Consider the following 9,839-nt stretch of genomic DNA (forward strand, 5'->3'; position numbering starts at 1 on the left):
ATCCTCTTGTTCACTTCAGCTGCATGGCTGCCGGCCGCCATCTTGGTTGGCAATTAATTTGCATATCACCCTGATTAGCCAATGGGAAGCGTATCGGAGGTATGGTTAATTACCCTATTTGTCTTTTATTAGATAGGATAATACCTACACTCCCTACCACAAACCACAAGGCTCTGTCATTACTGGGCCTCCACTTACCCCTCAGCCTTTCTCTGTTCTCCTACTTGCCCTGCTACACCCCAGCCACACTGACCTCCTGGGGCTCCTAGAACATGCTGATCCTTTCTCATCTTGGGGCCTTTAGGCAGTTGCTCCCATACTTGGTCTGCTCCTCCTGGTCTTGCTCCTTCAAACCACTGAGGTCTCCTCTGTTATCAAAAGAAGGCACTCCCATCCTTCTTCACTCTCTGCCACAATTTTCTCTTACTTTTTATCATGGTACTACCACAAACTGCAATTATCTGGCTTATTTGCTAACTTGTTTTTATTTGATTCTTCCAAGACTTTAGAATTCTAAGATGGTTGGAACCAGTAACATCTACTTTTGCAATGCCATACCTCGAGTGCACAGATAGTGACCCAACAGAACAGACAGGCAACAAATCACTGCTAAACAGATGCATGAAGTGAATAAAATAGCAAATAATAATACTACTAATAAGAAACAATAGAAGAGGGCCATCTTTTTTATGTTATTTTATGTTTCTATCATCACAAATACTATTATATTACTGTAAATCTTCTATTTATGTTGGAGGATTTTCATTTTAACCAGGACCACCCTGACTGAACTTGAGAAGCTGAGAGAATGGAGACCTAACTTATGGCTACAATTAGAAACTTTCAGATTGATTGGTTGAAACCACCAGGTTTGGCACACAATGCATTCTGAATAGGGGGGATTAGCCTTTGCTCATTTTAAGATATTTGTGGTTGAAAGCAGAGTTGCTCATATATATGTATCATGTAGTTTCTTAAGAGAAATCACAGAAGAACTTTAAAGTCAAGCACTAGAACACTTAAGAATAAAGACAGCACAAGGTTTTCCTGGGAAGCTGTTGTGAAACTGGTCTGAGTGGAACACCTTTGCCATTTGGCAATGGCCTAGGATGACCAGAACAGCTGAGTTGTTTGGAAACTCAGAAGTGCCCTGGGTGCCTGTTCCTGCCTCCTCAATACCATCCAGTGGCTAACGGAAGATTCTGAGTCCTCAGACTGTGTCCTGTCTGTTTCTTTGGTCAGTGAGGACCAAGTCTGGCAGGCTGCTCGTCCATACCAAGAAAGGAGGCCCAGAATTGCCTTCCTGCCTAGGGATGCTCTCTGGAGGCCTGGAGAAGTCCTGGGTACTTGTCTACCAGATGAACAGCAGCCTTTCTCCACTAACTCCTGATTTGCTCAGCCCTTTGGATCAATCTTTCTCCTGTTTCCTCAGTGCAAGGAAACAGGAGAAAGATTGCTAGGATGACAGCTGCTCAGCACCTAGTTTATTTGAATGGGGTCAGCTTTCCTGCATTAATTCTTATTGATTCTTATGATTCCATGTCACCTGATCCCCATTCCCTAGCTCTTGCCTGGGATCTGGCCCCAACTAGGCAGCTCACCTGGAATCACCCTGCAGCCGCCCTCCCACATTCTCCCTGCAGGGTTGAAATGCCCCCCTCCCCTCGAAATCTATGTTACTCGTCCCCATGCTGGGGCAGCCTCACCATTGCTTGGCCCCACCCCACAGCTGGCCTCTGAGGTCCCAGCATCCTTCCTCAGGCTTATGTAGGGTACAGAGCACCCATTGGTGTGAAATTTCAAGCCAGGTCACCCACTTTTGGTGAGTGAAACAAGAGGTAAAAATAGATGAGCCTTACGTTTCTCTTCAGGTGTAACATTCCAGTGTCCCACAAAAAGCCTTCTGGTTCTAAACCCTATGGATTTCCCACTACACTTCCTTAACTATGATTTCCTGCCAAAAGGCTTCTGGTGGTTTCCCACCGCCTGTGGAGTACAGTTACTACATTTAGCATCAAAGCATCTATGGTGTTTTAACATTCTGGGGGCAAATCACAACTGTACTTTAACTCGTGCAAAGCTGGACACCATAACCCTGTCCTCCAGGCATGGGAGCAGCTTGCCATCGCTGAACCTGCCATGCGCTTTCCTGCCCTGTGCTTCCATCCTGTCCTCTGCCGAGAATTTCCTTCTCCTTACCCCTCCCCAGGCAGGAATCTACTCCTCTCTCCCAATGTGTCCAGTTGAAGTATTTCCAACCCACCCCCACGCTGTGCAGCTTCCGTGACCTGCAACTCAGGTTCAGTCAGACAAAATTACATTTAGCACTACCTTATAACACCAGCCCATTAAAATTAGAATTTTGACATGTGCCTCCCCTACTAGAGTTTTTGAGGGACTAGGACAGTGTAACACTTTATCTGTATAGCACCAAACCTTGCATAGCACACAGTAAATTGGGGGCACACAGTAAATATCTGTTGATGTGAACTGAAAACTGTACTTAGGGATGTGTACATCTGTCCTTCAGGCTATCAGAGACAACAGTTACTGAGTAAGATTAGAGCTAAAAAAATTAATTAAACAAATTCTCTGCTGATACATGTCTGTTGATAAGATGTGCAGTTAGAAAACAAGACTAGAGTGAACTAACGTTTTTAAAGAGAAGAAGGGCTGAGAGGAGAAAAAGACTTCTCATATATTTTCCTATTTACAAAGGAATTTTCTAGCCAAGGAGAAAACATTGGTTCAACTTGAGATGTTGCTGAAATTGTTCCTTCTCTCCTTTTTTTCCCTCTAGTTTTCAGAGAACCAGTTCTTATTTGAAAGAGTAATATATGTGCAAAAATGAAGACAGCCATGCCGTGATATATCAAGAAAGCTACTGAGTGATGACAGCTATGCCAAGAGAAAAGCATTACATAATGACATCAAAATAGGACGCTTGAGGAATGTCTTAGAGCTTAAACAGCTGTCACCTGGTATTTTGGCATTCTTGAAGTACATGAAGAAATAGCCCCTGGAAACTGAAGAGTACAAATTATTTGCAACAACAAGATTCTGAGGTTAAGAATATGTTTTCCTCATCTTTCTCTCCCTCTCTCTCAAAGTTAAACCATTAGTGCCATTCTCACTTTAGAAAAATATGAAACCCTACAATATGTATAATTCCAAAATATTGCATACAGGTTGGTTTCAAAGGAAGAGAGAGGCACTCCGCAATTACCAGGTTTTCCCAAAAATATTTCTTCATTTGGAGATGCTTTCTATTTTGTGGACTATCTAGATCTTTTATTTTTATGTATAGGTCATTAAACCCATCCTTAGGGAACTCATGAAGGATGAGATAATATGTGACATTTAAATCTGTCAATTTTGCTGCTGGTAAAATGTCTGTTAGAAAAAAAGTTTAAAACCCTGGAATTTAAAAATGACTGATAGGTTTAATGTGTGTTTTCCTTATTTCTTTACCTTCCAGTTCAGTGAGATGCTGTTGCAACTTTGCTTTCCTCTAGGGTTGCTTCTTTCCTTTGTCCACTTGGTCTAAGTGGTCAGTGACACCTTCTCCAGTCAGTACATATTTATTGTGCACTGGCTGTGTGCTGGAGCCGGGGCCATGATGTTGGGAGGTGCACTCTGTTCTCCAGGAACTCCCGGGCTGTCAGGGGAGAGACGAGTGTGCTGGTGGCAATTGCAATGAAGTGCGACTAGGATAAGATGTGGCTAAACTCTGGTGCCTTGGGAATACCATGGAGGAACATACTAGCAGTCCACCCGGGGTGGAGAGAGGACAGTGGGAAGGATGGGATTGGAACCTGGGACAAGAAAATGTGAGGCATACACAGAGAGCTCTGTCTCTGAGGTCCTGTGATCCAGTTCTGCTATCAAGAACCCCGTGTTTCTCTTATCAATTTTTAAAAAATTCATCAAAACAAACAAAAAAGGAGAAACAAATCACCACATTTTCAAGAAATTGTACTATCTATCTCTTTCAACACCTTCCAGACATCTGTAGTAACAACTGCTAGTCAAAGTTGAGCAAAAAGCACAGGGGTAGGTTTTCCTGGATCATTTTCAGGCCATCAACTGACAGACTCACAGAATGTTAGTGCCCAAACAGCACTAAGATGTGATCTTTTTTTTTCAGTGCAAAACCTCCACAGGGGAGGAAGCTCAGAGTCAATGAAAAAATAACCACTAAAGGATTAGGAATATTTTTTTCTTCATATTTCCCTTCTTTATTTGGTTGCCCATGAGGAGACAAGAATACGAACCTTTAGAGGAGCCATTCCCTTTCCTAGAGGGATTAGGGCTGATGCAGCTGAACACTGTCAGGACCAAGAAAGGAGCTGTCAGGGTGGGAAGACTGGTTACACACAGGGCAATGAGCGAATAAATAAAGAGTTTGAGAATAACAGAAAGCACGGTTAGTGAAGGGAGTTACAAATGTGGAAAAGGTAAAAAGCTAGAATGTCTATGGCATTAGATTGTAACTGGAGCTATCAATGTGTGCTTTCACTGTATGTAACAGAGATAGAGAAACAGAGATGGCTGTGTGTGTGTGTGTGTGTGTGTCTATTTCCCAGTTCTTTTGGTTGAGAGAGCCTGTAAGCAATGGGAACATTTTAGGTCAGTGAGCACACTCAATGCCCAGATCTCCATTTCCATATAAGGTTTTCCATAAAGGACTCAGGTCTTCCAGAAAATGTGGTTAATTCCAGTGCTCAGTAGAGAAAGTATAAAATGCACTTGGAACATTTTCTTGTGCCAAAAAGCAAGAAAGTGTTCAAAGAACACAGCTTGAAGGGGCCCCCACTGGCCAAATCAGATAATATAGGCATCAAAATAAATAATGATATTAATGTTTTATAATCTACTGACTAAAATAGGAATCTACAAGTGCATATTGACATAAATAAATACAAAAATAAATAGGGAGAAGGGAAAGTTCTTCCTGCGGTAAACAGTTTATTTAGGAGCAATATATTTACATAATCTAAATGTCTTTCCACAAAATATTTATTAATTGCAAAGGAGAGAAATCTGGCAGATGCCACCTTAACCAAGTAGAACTGGTATGGACCCAAACCATTTATGAGTCTCCTGATACGATTAACCAAGCATTGTTTCTTTAGTATTGCTGCAAAAAATGCACAAACTCAGTCTTATTATGTGGAAACATCACAAAACCCTAAATTAAGGCACATTTTACTATTCAAAGTTGTCAAGTCACAAAAGACTTTAAGGAAAGGCTGCAGAACTGTTTAAAATTAAAGGAGACCCTTGACAACTAAATATAACATATAATCCTAGACCACAGAAAAAAGTATTTTTTCCCCTATAAAATATATTATTGAGACATTTGGTGAAAAGTGGAATGGGAATCATGGGCTAGAAATTAATATTGTATCAATGTTAACTTACTGAATTTGATTGTCATGCTGTGGTTATGTAGAAGATTGCATTTATCTTTTAGAATAGTAACACTAAAGTATATAAATTGATTCCAAAAAATATAAACACACATATATCAACATATATTGGTTTTCTTATTTGGTCACCAATACAGGACTAATTTAAAGGAATGCTGTACAGATTACATAAGAATTCACAGATTGAGCGCTGGTCGGTGGTGGGTTTGTCTGGCAGAGAACTTGTACCTAACGAGTGACTCAATCCACGCTTGCTGAAAAAATGAGCAAGTTCCTTTTTCCTGCCCCTCCTACTCCAGTTGGACCAAGCGATGGCACTTAGAGAAATTTAGATTCTTCACATTTTAGCAATCTAATGTGTGAGATTTCTCTTAACACCCAAATAAGATAAAACAAACACTGGAATAACAATAAATACCACGACACATTTGGATGCTGCTCTCAAGTTTGCTCAGCAATTGGTACTCACATCTCATGTGACAGTGAACGGAACAGGCAAGCATTCAAGTTCAAGTTCAACACAGTGTTAATAACAGCAACTCTCTCCAGTGCCTTGGGTTATGGCTGTCAAAGAAGAGGTCATGCCCTTGTTACTTAAAAAATCTCAAGCAAGGCTGCATCAGTTCATGGTTGCAGGGTACAGAAGGAGGTGTAATTGCATGTCCATCTGGGCCTCTGTTCCTAAGATGCTGGCACTGCTGCTTGTTTGTGATTCACAGTATATCTGGGGCAGTGACAGGGCAGAGAAGGGGACCCAGGTTGTGACTGGGAAGTTTCTTCTCTCAGCCAAGATGTGCACATGAATTTGAAATGACCCAAGAGAGTGTTTCAGAGCTGCCTGCCAAAGAGTGGTGTCTTCCAATCTGGAGAGCAGCTGCTGGGCACAGGCATGCAAACACACACACACACACACACACACACACACACACACAGAGCCTATACCTGCCACTACTTGTCTGCTCTGGGCAGATGGCTCCTGGCTTTTGGGTCACCTCACCCTGCAGCCCAGTCCAGGTAGGCCCTTTCTTCCGTGGAGACTGGCAAGCCGTGGGGTGAGGGATTTTGCAAGGTCGCCTATCTTCAGAGTATGAAGGACACTGGCCGGCGAGTGAAGAGGATTATATTTAGTGTTTGGGCCCAGTTAGTGTTGGGCTCCCCACTGCCTCTCCTTTACAGAACTGTTAGTGGCCCCTGGTTGCAAATACTCTGTGGCTTTGAAGCCCCCAGAACGAAAACTGAGAGAGTGTGCAAAAAGAAAAGAAGCAAACATTGGTGCTGGTCCTTGGATTCCACTATTGGCTTTTGGTGGGAATAAGAGAGGACTGCTGGGTGTGATCAAGCAAAGGTGCCTGTGTGGTGAGGTAAGTGTCTCAATTGCTTCTGAGGACAGACTTTGGGGATGTTTCTGTGTAATCCAACATCGGGAATTGCCAACACTGCTCTCCAGGAGCAGGATCTTCTGGATATAATCAAGGGGATGCAGTAATCTCAGGTATGATTAAGGGCTTATGATGATAATGATTTTTAGACTAATATGAGTAGGAGCGGCTTGCAAAATAGAGCTATGCTGACAGTTAGTTTTGCCAAAATGGTAGGCATGCAAGAAAACCAAAATGAAATTTTAAATTGTTCTCCTTTTAAGAGTAAGACAAATAGTTAAAAAGTTAAAAAATGGTTTGGCCAAATAACTTTCCTTGTTAATAGCTTGATTTTATAAACTGATGGAATGATCAACATATAATTTCAGAACCATCACAATGTGATGAAAATGGAGAATTATACTGGATAGGCTAGATTGGAGAGGAGGAATTCTCTTTTCATGGAAAGACAGAAGAAACTAACATAAAATGGCAACTAGAGTGCATTTTCTTTATTTTTGTTCCCATTTCCTTAATGCTAAGATTTGGTGAGTGGGAGACAGAGAACAGAAGCAGACTTTTGAGGCAGGGTTTTTGGAAGGTCCTGGGGGGTAGTGCTGGTGGTTAGCTATCACCTCAAAGAACATGATTGGATATCCACTGCACATCACAACTCAATGTCAATAGGAAATGATGCTGGATTGCGCCAAATAATACCAGAGAAAGTTCTGCTCATTGTACTTGCTCAATGGGAGTATTAGTCAATGTTTAGGGTGATTGCATAGTTTTGAATACTGGAGCCCCCGTCAACAGACAATATAAATATGTCAGCTACAATACTTGACATAATCATTGATATTTCTCTTCATAATGACAGTTGATCACATATTCCCCCCCTCCCCCCGCCCCAATATCTGTGCAAGTCTCAAGAAGGATTACAAGAGGTGCAATGCAAATACAGGGGTGGGCAAAAGTAGGTTTACAGTTGTGAGTATGTAAAACAGTTTATTCGTGTATTAGGAACAACTAATGGGTAAAGCGACTTTTGTCCAACCCTGTATTGCTTAATTACACTCACCATGCTCCATGTTTGCACCAGGATTGTATAAAGGTGGGCATGCAATATCATACTACTGGAGAGAATTCTCTCAAGGCAATATTCCTCCAGCTGCAACAAAAATGCTTTTCCTACAATGACACTTTCTATAGGTATACCTTGTTTTATTGTGCGCTCCTTTATTGCACTTTGCAGATGTTGTGTGTGTGTGTGTGTGTGTGTGTGTGTGTTTTAAAACAAATTTAAGGCAAGACCCTCCACCAACGAAAAGATTACAACTCACTTTAGTATGATACTTGCTTTATTGCAGTGGTCTGAAACTGAACCACAATCTCTGAGGTGTGCCTGTATCAATTTTCTATGTCTCAAAAACAAATATTCTAAGTAAATATATCTCCACAGAATCCATTAGTTGACAGTATTATGAAACTCTCATAATATTTAATTAAAAATCAGCATAAATAATTTAAGAGCTATTTGCTACTAAAACTTTTTGAAGGCAGATAATGTTTAGGGTTATTTTTACTTTTTTCAAACAAATATGTAGAGCAATTAAGGCAGGTCTACTCTGAGACTTTTCCAAATAATTTCCCAAAGCAATATGGGTTTGGGTTTTGATGATAATCAATGCATAAAAAATTGGCAAAATTCTGGGACAAAGGAAAGTATTGATCATAAAGAAAGAAGCACAATTTTTTAAAAAAGTTTAGTTTCCAAGGGTGGGAAAAAACTAAAAGTAAAAGGCCCTGTATTCTCTCTTCAGAACAGAGTTCATATTATTCTTTGTTTTAAAGCAAAATTTTCATTATTACTGAAATACATGCCTTGTTTCTCTAAAATGTTGGATTAAAACATTTTTTTTAATATACTTTATTGATTTTTTACAGAGAGGAAGGGAGAGAGATAGAGAGTTAGAAACATCGATGAGAGAGAAACATCGATTAGCTGCCTCCTGCACATCTCCTACTGGGGATGTGCCCGCAACCCAGGTACATGCCCTTGACCGGAATCGAACCTGGGACCTTTCAGTCCGCAGGCCGACGCTCTATCCACTGAGCCAAACCGGTTTCGGCATTAAAACATTTTTAAAATGGTAAGTTGCTTGAACTACTGACCACCAGTATTTAATAGCAATTCATGCTGAGCACAAAATTAGTTTTTTTTCCTGTTTCATTATAATTAGGAGAAGCACTTTTATAGTAAAGGGCTTAATTTGTTTTCTCGTTTGTTTATTCATTCAGCAAATGTTTTAGAGTGCTTACTATGTGCTGGGATTTTTGGGATGCAGCAGTGAATTAGGCAAATGTGGTTTCCACATGCCGAGTGTAGGAATCTTCACAGAGGGTCCAATTACTGGTGATTTGAACCTCTGTATTGCTCATATTGTTTACCATGTAAATAAGTGTTTTCTCCCTCATTTCTGATCAAAAGGAAACTTAAGGACGCCCTCACCCCCAATTATGTTTCTCAACTTTATAAAGGTTATTTACTGTCTGTGAGAATTGGAGACAAGGCCACAGACTAAGTAATCAAATAGTCAAGTTCAAATACACATTGTAGTGCAAGTGCCTGCGCCTACTTGAAGGATGCTGACATTTCTGCTGTTCTAAACTACAGATATTAGAGAAAAGGCTCCCATCCTGGTAGGTTGTTCCTTCAGAATTGGGTCAGACAGGAAGTCCCTAAGGAAGACATTGGAACAAAGTTGGTACTATAGTCTCATAGCTATCCCAGATTCCCATGTGATGGAGGTTCGAGATGTCTCTGTCTGATCTGTCTGAGAGAACTGGGCAGTCATTGGAGGCTGCATCTGAAAGAGTGGCCGTCATGTGTTTCTCACCGTGGTGGAGGAGATGTTATGAGGGCATCAATCATAACATCTATGACATTTTATGCCTATGAAGTGCTTTACATTGTTTATGGAATTTCAGTATCAGTCACTCACTTGATCCTATGGTTGCCCCACGCAGAAGGAAAGGCAGGTATTATTCC

General features: G+C 40.9%; 1 protein-coding gene across 1 annotated transcript in view; it reads right to left on the minus strand.

Annotated features, from left to right (window-relative positions):
• CMSS1 (cms1 ribosomal small subunit homolog (yeast)) overlaps positions 1-5,968 on the minus strand; it is a 68,430-nt gene extending 62,462 nt beyond the window's left edge. Inside the window, exon 1 of the mRNA XM_006754851.2 lies at positions 5,902-5,968. The gene's annotated coding sequence lies outside the window, so the exon portion shown is untranslated. The remainder of the gene's footprint in view (positions 1-5,901) is intronic.
• Between the last annotated feature and the right edge of the window lie 3,871 nt (positions 5,969-9,839).

This window comes from Myotis davidii, unplaced genomic scaffold (genome assembly GCF_000327345.1).
Source record: "Myotis davidii unplaced genomic scaffold, ASM32734v1 scaffold492, whole genome shotgun sequence".
Lineage (NCBI taxonomy): Eukaryota > Metazoa > Chordata > Mammalia > Chiroptera > Vespertilionidae > Myotis > Myotis davidii.